This window comes from Esox lucius, chromosome 24 (genome assembly GCF_011004845.1).
Source record: "Esox lucius isolate fEsoLuc1 chromosome 24, fEsoLuc1.pri, whole genome shotgun sequence".
NCBI classification, from domain to species: Eukaryota; Metazoa; Chordata; class Actinopteri; order Esociformes; family Esocidae; genus Esox; species Esox lucius.
The window spans coordinates 17249231-17267673 of record NC_047592.1 but is presented as its reverse complement, the minus strand read 5'-3'; positions in this window follow the sequence as shown (position 1 = coordinate 17267673).

The following is an 18443-nucleotide window of genomic DNA, read 5'->3' as shown; positions in this document are numbered from 1 at the left end:
CTTTGTTTTGTCGATTGGACCTCAATCTGTCTATTGCAGCTAACATTAACAGAAATTCAAGTATCAACAAAAATGAGGACAGCCTTTTCCAAATTCGTTTTGAATAGCGATGGGTTCATTGTCTGTTCAAAGTGAGAAGGCATTCGGTAATTTCAAGTTAATTATATGCCTATAGGCCTACGGTTGTTTTGACTGCGCGGTAATTGTGACTGTGGCGATTTGTAAAGGGACCAACCGCAGGTGGGTGTTGGTTGTAAGCCTACACATTTATAAGGAACATAACATCCATATTTTGAATGAATGGGATTACATAATTACAGTTTTTCCATGAAGGTGATAATTATTAAATTGCTCATTATTCGGTTTAAAACTTGTAATCTGTCAATGCGTTCAATGGAGCTGTCAATCAGATCCTCCACTCAGCAGAAATACAAGAGATAACTGATTGCAAAAACAGCTCTGAGTAAGTGAAACGCATACATTCACACCCCAGATCTAATATCGGTAAAAAATAAATAATAATAAGTAAAAAAAAGACTGTGTATTTGGTTATGATCAAATACATAGCTCAAAAAATTGTCTACCAAATTGTATTTGAAAGATTTTTCAAATCCCTCGAACTAATATCCTCCGGGAGTAGTCTGGATCCACTCCTAAAAGTTTATCATGTCCATCTTCACTGGAGGAGGTGATACATTTTTAGGAGTGGATTCCATAGGATTGGTGTCTTGCCAATGTTATGCAAACATTGCAATCGGTCTCAAGTCCGCCATATTCTAGAACGCATTGATTGCACATTGAGGTTATTTGGGAACACAAAATCTAAACAAGTCTTCTCTGGGGTCATTGATTTGACCAGCAACATGACTGCTGACTTTGCTAATTTTGATGACAATACACGCTATGAAGAATAGTATATTGAAGAGGATGAAGGCCTGTCACCAGTACTTGCCATTGACCGAGATTAAGTTAACTTTACACAGCATTATAGACGCTGTGTTCACACATTTCAGCTAAAGATTCTTACAACTTTACTAGGATAACCTATAAGCTGTTGCCTCCAGTAGAATGGGCGGAACATAGAAAAGGAGGTGGGCAGAGCCTGCACGAGCTAGCACGATCCCATTAGGCAATATTGACGCCTTCACAAGCGAGTGGAATAACTAAATATGTATTGCAGTCCTGCTAAACCACAGTTGTTTTAAACTTCGCAAAGGGTAAAGTTCATAACTTTACTGGTTTTTGGGTCAGAAATATGTGTTGAGAGAAGTTCAGCAGGATGTCGGCTCAGTTCCATTTCTTTGCATAGACTAGGATTCTATGACCGGTCACTCGGTTTCCTCTAACCGCGAGGAGTGGAAAGGAGAACCTAATGCTATAGATAGGCTGGTGATGGGTCGTTCGCGAACGAACGGCTCTTTTTGATCGGCTCTTTTTGGTGAACGTAGATGAAATGAGCCGTTAATTTGACTCCTTACTTCAGCGATTTCTTAAAATCAAACAGCGATTGTAAATCCGTACTGAAGAATCAATAAATATTGGGGAGAGCGATTCTTTGTGTTCCACGGGCATTTTTCCAGCAGGGTAACGTCAGCAAAAAAAGCATGCGTTCTAATAGCTAAGGACAGGTAAGTTGTAATCTAGGCCTATTTGAACGTGCCCACTCCAACATAATTCTAGTCTACCTTTGTCGCCTTACATTGGACATTGGCAGTTTCTTCGTTGGGATACATTTTTAAGCATTTTAATCTAAAAGCAGTTCGGGAGCCAAATGAGTCGGCTCTTTCAGGTGAACGGCGCTAGAAGAGCCCGCTCCCCAAAATTACTTCAAATGCCCTTCATCACTGAGGTAGGCTATACATCTGGTGGGCTATCTGTGCTTCAGCTCACTAGTAAAGGTGGCATTAATATGACCTTTAATAACTTACGATATGAGTAATGTAGTTTCCCTTCCAAAACGCTTTAATCAAGTAGGCATATGTTACAAAAACATATGTCTGTTTAGGAATGGCGTTGGCCATGTGACCAGACTACTGATTAGCCAGCTATCACTCCATACGCTGTGGATCCTTCCATATACGCTTCCAGTTTAAACTTATCAGGTATTAGGAAGACTACTAGGGCGGTAACTTTAGCCAGAAAATCAACATTATATGGGTATGACTTAACAGAATATTAACTTTTACATGTGAGATATTTAGTGGGCGCATACTCAACCATTCAATTTCCAATGCCTCCAATATTGTAACCCACTTGCAAGCCATCATGTGCACATAGTCTTCTTAAAGGGGACAAGAGTAGGCTATGCCGTCAGCCACGGTCACACAGTGGAACTCAACTACAAATGATTAGGTCAGTTTATTGTTGAGGACAAACATGACTGTCAGCAAGTTTTCCATGCACAAGAGATATGTCCTCGCAGATACTGTAGAAATCTTAACTCCCTTTGGGGGTTACCAAGGAGTGTGTGATCTGCATGGGGTCCCCACATCGCTGTGGTGAGACGTTTCAGCGTTGGAGGTAATTTCATTAGACTTTACGGCCTTGTTTTCCAAAGCCTTCTTAGCGTTAGGATGATAAGAACCATTCACAAAACGTATTGTTATGATACATCTGTAGTAGACAAGTAGTTTCCCAGACCCTTCGTTTCTAACGTGGCTTTTAACCAGTGCTGAGCCGAGTGATCCAAACAACTCGTTAGTGCTTTATCACGTTTTTGTTACACATTCCACATTTCACATGTCACTTTTTTAACCGAAGATCTCAATGGGCTCTCTGACTCTGACCACTGATTATTTCAAAAGGAAGTTCAACAATTTAAAGTAGTCGAAGAGTTTGCAGTTGTCACAAACAAGTGATGGATGAAAACATGCGTCGATTAAAATAGAGAATTAAAGGGCTTATTTTCCATCAAAAAGTTCCATCAAAGCATACTGCCATGCTATTGTCTGTTATTTTGTTATGATATGTCAATATTGTTATGATATGAGTTGAAGTTATTGAGATATTTTAAATAGTATTTGAACTCAGGTCCGACAAAAACATACACACACACACACTTAAAATGTGAATCATTTATGTTATAATCATTTAGTCTACTCTCATCCACAACCGTTATTATTCATCATTGGCCCACAGTTGTTGAACATGCTGCAACTATTCAGACTATAATTACTGAAACTGCAATGCATCTCAAGTTGGCAAAATTAAAATAATATAATCATTCACAGTCAGTTTTTCCTCAACATTTTCCTCAACACACTGCAAGCAGTTAAGCTACTTACGTTCATTATAAAATATCAGTTAACAAAAATGAATAAACGACTGTTTATTATCAATGTAGACTAATTGCGTGCGTGTTGTTTTGCTTTCGAAAATGGTCTTGCCTTTGTTCATTTTCCATGGGAGGACAAATAAACCTGAATTGAAAGCTTCTACTTCAGTCTCTTCCCAGTCGTCTATCCAACCATTTTACGTTTGTTCTATTGCACGAGCGATTTCTGTTTACAATAGATTGGCTATACAAAAAAAGCTATAGGCTGCGCATACGTACAGGTGATACTAAGCCTCCATTTGAAATATAGGATAATACCCGTTAAACTTAAGCAGCCAAATATATCGTCGAATTACGGCGTGGGCTGTAGTGTTTGTTGATCCGGTCCATCTCCCAGTGGCTATCTAAACATGGACTTAAGACGACTGCAACTCAACGGTTGTGTCACTCTCAGGATACCAGACCAAGACGACCACTTTCGGGCTTTATACAAACAAATATTTCAAAGGTTTTGCAAACAAGTTGTGTGTTTTTTGTTGCGTTATATGCTTCTAAAATGTTAAGACGGTAGCTTAAGCAATTTGATTCAGACTAGGACGCATTTATTAAATAGGCTATAGCTATGCCATCTATGTTGCTACATTTGTGAAACACAATCGACATTAGTTCCAGCGTTCCATTGTAGGACAGGACATTTGGTTCGATTTCTTTTCGAAAATTATGTATTGTGCAATCGTTTCCGTACATCTCATTTGTCTTTACTTTTTCCTTTCCTTTGGAAAATGTCAGATGAAACATCATAGGCCTATGTTTAATTTTTAAAAAGTGCAGATGATGCTTGATTGGCATATAGTTGATTGTCTCTGTTGTTTGTGAAAGGTAACATTTTAAAATAGCATAATGAAACAAAGGGATTCAAAAGAGGGTGCACAAGGCAATCAGCGAAGGCAGGTGTTCATTGTGATAGGCCTACCAAGACCTGCAACTATAGCAACAAAACAAGGAGGGCTAAATAGGCCACAATTGAAGTACATTTAAATTATGTTTCACCTTATTAACATAAACAAATACATTGATTATTTTGTTATAATCATTATAAGTATTATCAAAATATTTGTTATGAGAATGCCTTTATGTCATGATTTGACTGCATGCTGAACTTTTTTAGACAATCTCAGCTTCAGTGTTTCACCAAATGTTCAATTTGTGTCTTTCTCTGTGGTTGCTGTCAAACAGACTCAACTCGCCAGAATAGAGACGAGACTTGCAGAGAGAAAGAGAGAGTGTCGAACACCCTCTGTGGGTCCCTCGACCCGGATGCTGTAGTGGCGCTAGACTAGCTGCTACTACAGCAAAAACACTTTTCGGTGTTTTGGTATGGTGTAGTGTATATACCACAGCAAAATAAAATAGCCTTCTCGCCCATTTTCGAGAAACAATAATTCCATTACTTTCAGCATTTTTTTTAAATAAAATGAGGAAAACACACATAGAATGGGTGATACATAAACAAATCAATAAAGTAGCCTATATAACCCTAATGTCAAATCATTTGGTGGTTGAGATTAAGCTTGAATATCCGGTACAGTAGTCCTGTTTCTTGAGAGATTGACGTAGTCCGCATGATCGTCCGCATTATTTGTAGGAATCACAAGCGCGTCTGAAGAGTGAAAATGGTGGCGCCTATTCCAACAGTTGAATTATACGTTTTTAATGGATGATTGCGGTTTGCCCCGTGGAACTGACTGGAAAACCAATCATTCATCCGTCACAATATTTTTCATTTATTCTTTGTTTGAAAGTGTTATCTGTTAATAAAATAACACATAAAATGTAGGCTATAAATCCTAGAATATGGTCATTACCATAAAAATGTCTGGTCACAAAAATAATGAGTCGCGTTTAGTTAAACATTTTGGGGCAAACATATATCTTACTTCCATTATAAATAATATCATGACACATAGGAAAGTGTCATAATTAATGGCAAAACAAAAATACAAACAAATACAAAACGTATGCACAAATTAATACAAAAAAATAAATAAAAATAGAAAAGTTGACATAATACATACTTGACAAATTCTTCCTTCAAATTTCCATTGGATGAGGGGCAGTATTGTAAATTAATATGGTGAATTATACAGTCTGTCTTCGTATTTAAAAAAAAATATAGCTAATCACATGATTAAGTAATTGATGCCCCCTCACTTTAAAGCTATGTAATCTCGTCTACAGATTTTTCACTGGTGTTACTGGTCAAAGGTGTTACTGGTCAAAGGTGTTACTGGTCACTGGTGTTATGTCTCTTGTGTTAGGCTAATGGTCGCTGTTGTTACGGGTAAGTGGCGATACTGGTCTCTGGTGTTATTGGTCTCTGATGTTACCGTTTCTGGTGTTACTGGTCCCTGATGTTACTGTTACTGGTTTTCCTGTGTTATTTTTAACTGGTTTTATGAAGTGTTTAAGTATTATAAACCTCTTCTGTCTCTGGTTATATAACGTAAGTTAAATCATCACTGAAAATATATGTAACACCAGTGACAAAGTAACACAATATTTTAAGCATTCATTCATGATGATTTATGATTTAAAGGTATAGGGTGAGTTTTGTGAAAATGGGACAATTAGCTAAATGGGACGTTTGACATTACCCGAAAAGTGTACCACTTATATACTCACCAAAGCTATAGGCTATGCATTCTGGGTTACTTTCTTTAAAAATTTTAATATTACCTAGATGTCTATCTATCTAGGTCTATATGTATACCTAGAAATAGATACATAGATAGATATATAGATAGAGATAGATAGATAGACAGAACCACTCTAACGTATCACCTCAGTAAATGTCATTTTCTACTAAGTTAGGCTTACACTTGCATGTGAACTCGTTAATAAAGTAGAAAATAAAAAAGCTGTGATTGTGTAGAATGGTTTTTCTAGTGAAAATGTTGTTTTAATTATGTATTTGATAATGTAATTATCAAAACGTACCGCTTCGTTATTTCCTAAATAACTTTCCATCACAAGTTACTATTTATAAGTGATGTATAGAAATAACTAATTGTATATGAACAAAATAACATTCAAGGCTACCGCTGTACCCAACAGGTACCAAACCGACTTAATTCCTATCGGCTAATGGAAAAATATGTTATATTGCTCGTATCGAAATAATTTTACACAACAGTCCGCAAGACAAATGCCCTTTGTTCGGTTGAAGATACGACTTCATTGTACTTGTGAAAGCAATCATTTTAATGTTCAAAATGTTGTTCAAACTAACGTATCCGAAAAGTGGTTCTAGCCATAGTCATTACTTTAATGTAATACAGAGTCAATACATTCAAGTAATGACTCTGTATGCCTATATAAGTTACAGACAAAGTAAGGCTAGCCAAAAACGATACGGAGTCATTACTTGAATGTTTAAATTGGCAAAATAATTTTCGGTTAATTTTAGAATATGGGCTACATGCATTTGAAAGTTTACCATTTCACTTAGCCTATACACTGTAGGCTAGCCGACTCATCTTGAGTAGGTTTAATTTGTCAGTATTGTTAGACAATTGTTATTTAGGAGGTCAATGGCAACTTTCATAAGATTTTGATCGAAAATATTTACAATTGTTTTCATGTTAGGGACGGTGTCATTGAGGAATAAAAAGCTTTAATTTAAGCTAATCGATATTTTTTTGTACATACCCTATGTTCAAAGTAGGCTATACGCTGGGCATGAGGTCTGGGCATGAGTTTCAAAGAGACCTTGAGCAATAGCGACCAACTCGTTCAATATATTTAAGAAACCTAAAAGTGAAATAGAAAGGATAGCTTAATCAAGTGGAAAGTTTAGTTTATTGATTTATGTGCAGACTTTGCACAAAAAAGTATACTAACTTGTAATATGCCTGTTCACTACCATTTTACACGGCATTTGAATGAATTAATTTAATTATTTAATTATCTTATTTTCATAGTTATTAATCAAATGTGGTTTATAATGCCTTTTTACATAAGACACAGCCTAAAACCACAAAGAGCAAGCAACAAAAAGTAGCTATAGGAAAAAAACTAAAAAAGGCAGAAACTTGGGAAGGAAGCTAGAATGGAGTTCTGCTTTGAGGGGTGACTCTTCCTCTTCTGCTTGTGCCTTGTAGAGATTATAAGAGTACATTGCCTTTTAAGGATAGATCCTACATCAACATATTCCAATTTTCAATTAACCAGTGGGTAGAAAATACTCAGGATTAAATGAAAATATCTGTTTAAAAAAACGATTATAGAACTATTATTTGAAAAAACTATTTTAGACGGTGCTAAAAGCCAACTCCAACAGAGTAGATGTACATATCAGTCAGGCCAGAGGGACTAGTCAATCATTTGCTTCTAGGGACCTTGGGAATGGCCCCTGCTAAGATTTTCTTTCAAAAACCACAGAATGCAAATATCTAATGAGTTTTAAGTAAAGGATAGCTACAAATGTTTCTTGGAAGCTTGCAGAGGTGCAGGTTCTTTGGTATAGTCCAGCCAGCCTTGGGGCATGGCCATTCATATTGTTTGGTATAGTCCAGTCAGCCTTGGGGCGTGGCCATTCATATTGTTTGGTATAGTCCAGCCAGCCTTGGGGCATGGCCATTCATATTGTTTGGTATAGTCCAGTCAGCCTTGGGGCATGGCCATTCATATTGTTTGGTATAGTCCAGCCAGCCTTGGGGCATGGCCATTCATATTGTTTGGTATAGTCCAGCCAGCCTTGGGGCATGGCCATTCATATTGTTTGGTATAGTCCAGCCAGCCTTGGGGCGTGGCCATTCATATTGTTTGGTATAGTCCAGCCAGCCTTGGGGCATGGCCATTCATACTGTTTGGTATAGTCCAGCCAGCCTTGGGGCATGGCCATTCATATTGTTTGGTATAGTCCAGTCAGCCTTGGGGCATGGTCATTCATACTGTTTGGTATAGTCCAGCCAGCCTTGGGGCATGGCCATTCATATTGTTTGGTATAGTCCAGTCAGCCTTGGGGCATGGCCATTCATACTGTTTGGTATAGTCCAGTCAGCCTTGGGGCATGGCCATTCATATTGTTTGGTATAGTCCAGTCAGCCTTGGGGCATGGCCATTCATACTGTTTGGTATAGTCCAGCCAGCCTTGGGGCATGGCCATTCATATTGTTTGGTATAGTCCAGTCAGCCTTGGGGCATGGCCATTCATATTGTTTGGTATAGTCCAGTCAGCCTTGGGGCATGGCCATTCATATTGTTTGGTATAGTCCAGTCGGCCTTGGGGCATGGCCATTCATACTGTTTGGTATAGTCCAGCCGGCCTTGGGGCATGGCCATTCATACTGTTTGGTATAGTCCAGCCAGCCTTGGGGCATGGCCATTCATATTGTTTGGTATAGTCCAGTCAGCCTTGGGGCATGGCCATTCATATTGTTTGGTATAGTCCAGTCAGCCTTGGGGCATGGCCATTCATACTGTTTGTAATAGCAGTGGGACTGTTGATGCAGATACAGTCAATTAAGAAATGAAGAGAGTGGGGCAAATGGACGCATCACCGTCTGGGGTGGATCCCTGCGGTGGGTCACCCAGTAAGCTCAATTGTGGTTGTTGGGCGGACAACACACTCTCCCCAGTAAGTAGGAACGTGGGTGAGAAAACAGTGCGATAAAGAGAGAATAGGTTTGCAGCATGTGAACTTGAGGAAATGTCTCCATCTTTGACTCTCCTGAACCTGCTGAGGAGTTACTGTGATTAGACAAGCCCATAATCATGAACTGGAAATTATGTAATTAAAAGGGAATTTTGAATGTTACTAAAGTCCTAAACTCAAAAAAAAATTCAAACATTACATGTCTTGACATAAAGTCTACACACCCCTTACATAGCGTGTAAGGTGTTGTACTAGTACAGGCAAGTAATGAATGGAGTTCAGGCAAGTAATGTAGGAGTTCAGTGTATTACATTTATAGTAAAAACAATTACAATTCCTTCTTATAATGCATACACACACGCATATGTTCTTCACTCATGTCATAAATTAAATGGAAATGTACATTCAGAGATATTATGTATGTGTGTATGTATATATGTATATGTACAGTGGATATAAAAAGTCTACACACCCCTGTTAAAATGCCCGGTTTTTGTGATGTAAAAGAATGAGACAACGATGAATCATGTCTGAACCTTTTCTACTCTTAATGTGACCTATAATGTGAACAATTCAATTGAAAAACAAACTGAAATCTTCAAGGAGGAAAAAATAAAAATAAAGCACAATAACTTGGTTGCCCTGTAGTTCCTCAACTTCCTATATCAGCCTCAGACCTCCCGTGCTTTTCTGTTATTCTAGTGTTGGCAGTTGGCATTGCTTTTCTGATGCTTTCCTGAAAAGTTCCAGGGAAATTGGGAGAGAATAACCGGGAATTCGGTGAAGCCTTCAACGATGATATGGGGTAACTTCAGGAGGTTACCAGAATTGTGCTGCTCCAACTCTAGTTCCACTCTAGAGTATATAGGCAGTCTGATTAAGCAGATGAGATGATCTCTGTGTATGACAGTGATAGCGTATTTAATTATATTCTAAAATGATATTCTATTCATATGCCTTTCCATTGAAATCTCTTTTAATAAAATCCTGTGCTGGAGTCATGAAACCATATACAGGACCTGGTTGATAAGATTAAAGGTTAATGTTTCGTCCTCAAACCTTGATCTTTTTTATCCTGACAGCCATCTACAGCATAATGGGATTCTGAGTCACAATGGTTGTTTTCTCATTATTGAAGATGCACAGCTGCACTGCTTATGACCGCTAAACTCTTATCTTGTTGACCCAGATAGGATAAACCCAGGCAATAGAAATATACTGTAGACTAGTGTTACTTTTTGATACGTAAATTGAGTAATAAAGACATTATTATGATTATCAATACTGGGAATGTTTAAAGCATGCCTGAGGGACAAGAAAATGTACAGCGTTTTCTAGGGATCAGTGATATTCACACAAGATTGTTCCAAATGGCACCTTTTTAATATTTTACCAAAACTCTGTGTGTTATGTAGAAAATTGGTCTCTGCAATTAAAGTTTTGTTTAGAAACAATTATTTTATGCAGAAGTTAGAGAATGAGTGAAGATGCACTTGACAATGGCTGAATTATAGCATGTAAGGTGTTGTACTAGTACAGGCAAGTAAGGAATAGAGTTCAGGCATCTTTGTAGGAATTCAGTGCACTACATTTATAGTAAAAACAATTATAATTCCTTCTTATAATGCATACACACGCATATGTTCGTCACTCACATCATAAATTAAATGGAAATGTACATTCATAAAAAGTTTAAAAATTACAGACTTCTACATGCTTTGTAAGTGGAAAAACCTTCAAAATCGGCAGTGTATCAAATACTTGGTCTCCCCACTGTATATCTGGGTCTCTGAACATGAGCTACAGTGGATATAAAGTCTACACACCCCTGTTAAAATCCCAAGTTTTTGTGATGTAAAAGAATAAGACAAAGATAAATCATGTTAGAACTTTGAAATAAAAAATAAAATAAAAATAACCTGGTTGCATAAGTGTGCACACCCTCTTATAACTGGGGATGTGGCTGTGTTCAGAATTAACCAATCACATTCAAACTCATGTTAAATAGAAGTCATTACTCACCTGCCATCATTTAAAGTGACTCTGATTAATCACAAATACATTTCAGCTGTTCTAGTAGGATTTTCCTGACATTTTCTTAGTTGCATCTCAGAGCAAAAAGCATGGTCCGCAGAGAACTTCCAAAGCATCAGAGGGATCTCATTGTGGAAAGATATCAGTCAGGAGAAGGGTACAAAAGAATTTCCAGAGCATTAGATACACCATGGAACACAGTGAAGACAGTCATCATCAAGTGGAGAAAATATGGCACAACAGAGACATTACCAAGAACTGGACGTCCCTCCAAAATTGATGAAAAGACAAGAAGAAAACTGGTCAGGGAGGCTTCCAATTTCTAGCAAGTACTGACTGTGTGTTACATGTGACAACAATCTCCCGTATGTTTCATATGAATGGGCTATGGGGTGACCAGACGCAAGCCTTTTCTTACAAAGAAAAACATACAAGCTTGGCTGAAGTTTGCAAAAACAAACATCAAGTCCCCAAAAGCATGTGGGAAAATGTGTTATGGTCTGATGAAACCAAGGTTGAACTTTTTGGCCATAATTCGAAAAGGTATGTTTGGCGCAAAAACAACACTGCACATCACACAAAGAACGAAAGAGCATCATACTTTGGGGCTGTTTTTTTCCTGCTGGAACCAGGACCTCAGGGTTGAGGGAATTATGAACAGTTCCAAATACCAGGCAATTTTGGCCAAAAAATAAGTGAAGTTCACCTTTCAGCTCGACAACAACCCAAAGCACACTTCCAAATCCACAAAAGCATGTCTTCACCAGAAGAAGATTAATGTTTTGGAATGGCCCAGCCAGAGCCCAGACCTGAATCCAATTGAACATCTATGGGGTGATCTGAAGAGGGCTGAGCACAGTATATGTCCTTGCAATCTGACAGATTTGGAGCGCTTTTGTCAAGAAGACACCTACACAAAAAGACTGAGTGCTGTAATAAAATCAAAAGGTGCTTCAATAAAGTATTAATTTAAGGGTGTGCACACTTATGCCACCAGGTTATTGTGAGTTTTTATTTTTCCCCCTCAAATATTTCAGTTTGTTTTTCAATTTAAATGTTCACGTTATAGGTCTCACTAAAGACAGACAAAGTTTTTACATGATTTATCTTTGTCTCATTCTTTTACATCACAAGAACCTGCCATTTTAACAGGGGTGTGTAGACTTTATATCCACTGTAGCTCATGTTCAGAGACCCAGATATACAGTGGGGAGACCAAGTATTTGATACACTGCCGATTTTGAAGGTTTTTCCACTTACAAAGCATTTAGAAATCTGTAATTTTTATCATAGGTACTCTTCAACTGTGAGTGACAGAATCTAAAACACCAAGAATCTAAAACATGCATTTAGTATCTGATACATCAGAAAAGCAGAACTTAATATTTGGTACAGAAACCTTTGTTTGCAATTACAGAGATCATATGTTTCCTGTAGTTCTTGACCAGGTTTGCCCACACTGCAGCAGGGATTTTGGCCCACTCCTCCATACAGACCTTCGCCAGATCCTTCAGGTTTCGGGGCTGTCGCTGGGTAATACGGACTTTCAGCTCCCTCCAAAGATTTTCTATTGGGTTCAGGTCTGGAAACTGGCTAGGCCACTCCAAAACCTTGAGATGCTTCTTACGGAGCCACTCCTTAGTTGCCCTGGCTGTGTGTTTCAGGTCGTTGTCATGCTGGAAGACCCAGCCACGACCCATCTTCAATGCTCTTACTGAGGGAAGATCTCGCGATACATGGCCCCATCCATCCTCCCCTCAATACGGTGCAGTCGTCCTGTCCCCTTGGCAGAAAAGCATCCCCAAAGAATTATGTTTCCACCTCCATGCTTCACGGTTGGGATGGTGTTCTTTGGGTTGTACTCATCCTTCTTCTTCCTCCAAACACAGCGACTGGAGTTTAGACCAAAACTCGTGTGGTCTGTCTCATCAGACCACATTACCTTCTACCATTCCTCCTCTGGATCATCCAGATGGGCCTGGACATGCGCTGACTTGAGGAGGGGGACCTTGCGTGCGATGCAGGATTTTAATCCATGACGGCATAGTGTGTTACAAATGGTTTTCTTTGAGACTGTGGTCCCAGCTCTCCTCAGGTCATTGACCAGGTCCTGCCGTGTAGTTCTGGGCTGATCCCTCACCTTCTTCATGATCATTGATGCCCCACGAGGTGAGATCTTGCATGGAGCCCCAGACCCAGGGAGACTGACCGTCATCTTGACCTTCTTCCATTTTCTATTAATTGCGCCAACAGTTGTTGCCTTCTCACCAAGCTGCTTGTCTATTGTCCTGTAGCCCATCTCAGCCTTGTGCAGGTCTACTATTTTATCCCTGATGTCCTTACACAGCTGTCTGGTCTTGGCCATTGTGGAGAGGTTGGAGTCTGTTTGATTGAGTGTGTGGACAGGTGTCTTTCATACAGGTAACAAGTTCAAACAGGTGTAGTTAATACAGGTAATGAGTGGAGAACAGGAGGGCTTCTAAAGAAAAACTAACATGTCTGTGAGAGACGGAATTCTTACTGGTTGGTAGGTGATCAAACTTATGTCATGCAATAGAATGCAAATTTATTATTTAAAAATCATACAATGTGATTTTCAGGATTTTTTCTGGATTCCGTCTCTCACTTTTGAAGTGTACCTATGATAAAAATGATAGACCTCTACATGCTTTGTAAGTAGGAAAACCGGCAAAATTGGCAGTGTATCAAATACTTGTTCTTCCAACTGTATATCAGTAGTATTTATTTTGTGCTGAGAAGATCAGTGACCTATGAAACATTAGAAACCTGTCCAATCTTCTGAAATAACACCGGAACCCTACACAAGCATGGTGAATGGTGTCATCCGTGTATGTACATTACATTAAAATCTTCTCTAAAATGTAAAAATGTGTAAAAATAGTAAATATTTTCAACAACAACTGTTTCTGATAAAGGAATAATTACATTTGTATCAGTCGAGCTACCCTATACACCATTACACACTTTGTTCTATCACAAATTATCTTGGAATGGAATTATTAAATGTTAAAATTGCAAAAAGAAAAAACTTTTAATTGCACTCTTTCATTCTACCATATTCAAGTACAGTATATTAACATTCTTAAATGTTTTACATAAATACATTTTGTTGCTGCCAAAAACAATGGCTGCAAAATGTGTACTAGGTTTCTATCTTCCAGAGCAACAAGCAAGTACAGATATCAACGGCAATTTTCAAAAGCAATTCCAAACCTAAAACAGCAAAAATGGCAAGTATGTACTTTTGCCCACAGTTCTGTAGTGTAGTTGGAGCTATTCTATAGTGTAGAGGTTTAGCCATTGGAGCATACTTTTTCACGAACTTTATTCCCAAGTATTCAATAAACTTATTTTTTCAATTGGTCACCCGTCATTATTCACCATGGCAGAGCACACATCAAAGTAGCCAGTTAGCGTTCTGTCATGTTTCACAGTTATTAGCACTCTGCATAGTCTGGAACTAGGCAGTGTGCTCTCAGGTGCTTTTGGAATTTTTGCCTTTAAAGAACAGGAAAAACGCAAGTATACATTTTGAAACTCAGCCAATGACTTTACCTCTTGGCCATTGCAGTGAAGAATGATGGCACTCTATTGTGCCTTTAACTTTGTCTCTGGCCAGGTGGTCCAGGTCAAAGTGCTCTGATACTTCTCTGGTGTGAGAGGGCGAGAGATCGAGCACAACACAGACTATAAAAGCATACAATAGAAACTTGGGTTTCAGATCAGGGGTCCGGGACCTTGTGGCCCTCTCCAAAAGTACTCCACAACATCATGCAATTGTAAGTATGGCTCACACACTCCACTCCCTCTCTGTACGATTATGGTTTGGCAAGTAAAACAGCCATTCATTTTTAGCATACATATAAAAAAAATATATACCCCCACTGTTTTGTTTTACCCATTACCTAACCACTGATCTCAGTCAATTTCATGGGGGTGTGAATTTCGGTCTTCCTGAGTTATGCAGAGTTGTGTTGACCACTGGGCTACACAGCAGCTTAATGCTGCAAGCATGCCTGTGGCATTCAATGCCCTCTCTCCCTCAGGTGAGAACGATGAAATGGGTGTCCCGTTACACTGTCCCAATTCCCATTTCATGGATGTGGGACAGACCGACAGACAGAGGGGGTATAGCAAGGGAACCCTATATAAGCCACTTTTAAAATAAGTCTCTTATGGGTTTAGAGTCACAGAGGCTTTTCAGAGACAGCCCTGAAAATCTGAAAAACCTGTCATTCAAGTTGAATGCTTTTGAAAGTTGAAAGTTTTGTTTTATGTAGAAGCAAATAATCTTCATAAACAGTAGGTGTTGACTATCAGTGAAATGTTTACTTAAGGGGTCATAAAAATAAATCACATATATAGTAAATACAAACCCCATTCCAAAAAAGTTGGGACACTGTACAATTTTGAATAAAAACGGAATGCAATGATGTGGAAGTTTCAAATTTCAATATTTTATTAAGAATGCCACATAGATGACATATCAAATGTTTAAACTGAGCAAATGTATCACTTTAAGGGAAAAATAAGTTGATTTTAAATTTCATGGCATCAACACATCTCAAAAAAGTTGGGACAAGGCCATGTTTACCACTGTGTGGCATCCCCTCTTCTTTTTATAACAGACTGCAAACGTCTGGGGACTGAGGAGACAAGTTGCTCAAGTTTATGAATAGGAATGTTGTCCCATTCTAGTTTCTCAACTGTCTTAGGTCTTCTTTGTCACACCTTCCTCTTTATGATGTTTTCTATGGGTGAAAGATCTGGACTGCAGGCTGGCCATTTCAGTACCCGGATCCTTCTTCTATGCAGCCAGGACATTGTAATTGATACAGTATGTGGTCTAAATTATCCTTGGCCCAGAGAAAACGCCTGCGCTTCTGGATCCTGTTTAGATACGGCTTCTTTTTTGACCTATAGAGTTTTAGCCGGCAATGGCGAATGGCATGGTGGATTGTGTTCACCGACAATGTTTTCTGGAAGTATTCCTGAGCCCATGTTGTGATTTCCATTACAGTATCATTCCTGTATGTGATGCAGTGCCGTCTGAGGGCCCGAAGATCACAGGCATCCAGTATGGTTTTCCGGCCTTGACCCTTACGCACAGAGATTGTTCCAGATTCTCTGAATCTTTGGATGATATTATGCATTGTAGATGATGATAACTTCAAACTCTTTGCAATTTTTCTCTGAGAAACTCCTTTCTGATATTGCTCCACTATTTTTCGCTGCAGCATTGGGGGAATTGGTGGTCCTCTGCCCATCTTGACTTCTGAGAGACACTGCCACTCTGAGAGGCTCTTTTTATACCCAATCATGTTGCCAATTGACAAAATAAGTTGCAAATTGGTCCTCCAGCTGTTCCTTATCTGTACATTTAACTTTTCCGGCCTCTTATTGCTACCTGTCTCAACTTTTTTGGAATGTGTTGCTCTCATGAAACAATATTTGGCATGACATTACAAAATGTCTCACTTTCAACATTCGATATGTTATCTATATTCTATTGTGAATTAAATATACGTTTATGAGTAAAAAATTATTCCATTCCTTTTTTACTCACAATTTGTACAGTGTCCCAACTTTTTTGGAATCGGGTTTGTAGAATAAACTAGCAAGTTAACAATTAACACTAGGAATATTCTGTACAGTGTCATTTTCAACAGCAATTCAGAATGGAATCTATAATGGGGTAGAAGCACTGTCATCGATTGTACACTTTCAACCAAAATGTAAATAAATGTCAACCCTATTTACTGGTGTCTGTCTCATAGACCTAAATATTGAACTTTAGCCACTGTACCTATTGAAACAAAAGCCAGCTGAGCAGCCTTTGTGACTGATGCTCCATGTGCCCCACATAGATCCCTTCCTCTCCCCATCAGCATCCAAAATCAAAATCAACTGGGCTCACATTTTTGTACAGTACATGTCACAGAACATAGGTTGTTAATTGCTTAATTGTCTTGTGTAGTACACCTGTATGGAAGCATCTGAATTCTTTATGTTCCTCCACTCGGTTATTCAGATTTTTCTTTTAATTTGTCACCCTTCTATATACACAGGGGTTTAACAGAAGGGGGTCACCTGTTCTAATAAATACATTTCTGTGATTTTCCCCTATAGGTGCAATCCAGTTAGGTCACTTTAGAATAAACATTCCAAACTGGAATGATGATGTATAAAGCCAAAGTTGCCCATAAACCTCAATCTAAAATAACATTTCGTTATGTAAGAAAGTGTATTGAAAGAGTGGAGTGAGGACTAAACTAAGAATTTGACAAATTGGTTAAATACAAAATTGGATATTATGGATATACAAAGTCAAAAGGTGAAAATGTTTGTCAGGGATACAAGCAGCTAACAACGAGCAGCATGGCACCTAGCACTACCACCATCTATCCTAATAGCCAGACAGTGGTATATACACATACAGCAGCTTTCATGTCATTTAAACCCAGAAGTAGGTGGATAAGGATGCACCATGTTAAAGGGAGGGGAAACTTCGTAAAAAAAAAAATACAAAAAACATTTCAACAATAACCGCTCAATTAGCAACAGTCTTAGAGTCCATACATATGAGTATGATGTCAAGCTGGCCAAATTAATCAATAACATGCCCCAACTACTAATCCACCAACCACAAGAAAGCCTGACACCAAAACATTTCAGACAATCCATATGGTTGGCAGACAGCAGGTAAGTGTCAGGGGAAACCCTAAAGTTGGTGTTGCTCAATTATGCCCTAACAGCAACAGGACAGAGTTCCAGCACCATGTAACAGCTACAGTTATGCTACAGTTTAAATGCCATACTCCCAGGCAGTGATTTAAGCATTGAATTAGACTAAGAACATTCTGATGAAGTTTCCAGAATTGCCAACTTCAATCCATGGTGGACAATCAGGAAAAAGCATTTGCAAGTGTTGCTCTTTGTTTTCCACAACGTGCAAGAAGTTCCATGATGGCTTCCAGTCACACTGACTGCATGGCGGTACAAAAGAATGGATGGATTGGAAGAAGCAACCGGAACGAGAACTGGAATGTGAGTAGAGACATGGAGACAAAAACAATCCACTAAAGGGACTGACTGAATGGAACATTGTGTGTGTGTGTGTGTGTCAGTGTCAAGGGTAGTACCATTGAAATCCCTTTGATTGCGAAGTTCCGCATTAAAACACTATGCATTTAAAAATGGAAGGTCAACCAATGTAGGCGGACCGTTCTAAACAAGTTGGAAACAAGTCTTGGACCTTAGGTTGTCACGGTCGAGTTGGAACCAGGACATGAGAGCGGCCATGAAGTACGGCTCAAGCTTTTATTGGGAACAAAGAGTGCTCACGCATGCACGAACGCACACCAACATGCCCTTTCAGCATTTGTAGCCTTTTAATCTGTGATCAGCAGCAGGACAGGTTGTAGTGTAATTAGAAGTGAGCCAGCGACATGAAAACGA